This window comes from Myotis davidii, unplaced genomic scaffold (genome assembly GCF_000327345.1).
Source record: "Myotis davidii unplaced genomic scaffold, ASM32734v1 scaffold211, whole genome shotgun sequence".
NCBI lineage: Eukaryota > Metazoa > Chordata > Mammalia > Chiroptera > Vespertilionidae > Myotis > Myotis davidii.
The window spans coordinates 462,685-462,890 of record NW_006282523.1 but is presented as its reverse complement, the minus strand read 5'-3'; positions in this window follow the sequence as shown (position 1 = coordinate 462,890).

Genomic DNA, 206 nt, shown 5'->3' with positions numbered 1-206 from the left:
CTGGGGCCCGGGGTCTGCGGGGCCGCCTCTGCTTGCATGTCCCCCGGGGGCGTCCCCGGCTCCCTCAGTCCCGTGTGGTTCCCGTCTGCGTGGACTTCTCCGGTCCTGTGTTCTGTGCCGAGTGCCACCCATTGTCCCGTGACCATCCATGTAGCTACTGAGAACGGCTGCGGAAGCCAGCGAGGGCGCCCGGGGAGGCGCGGGGA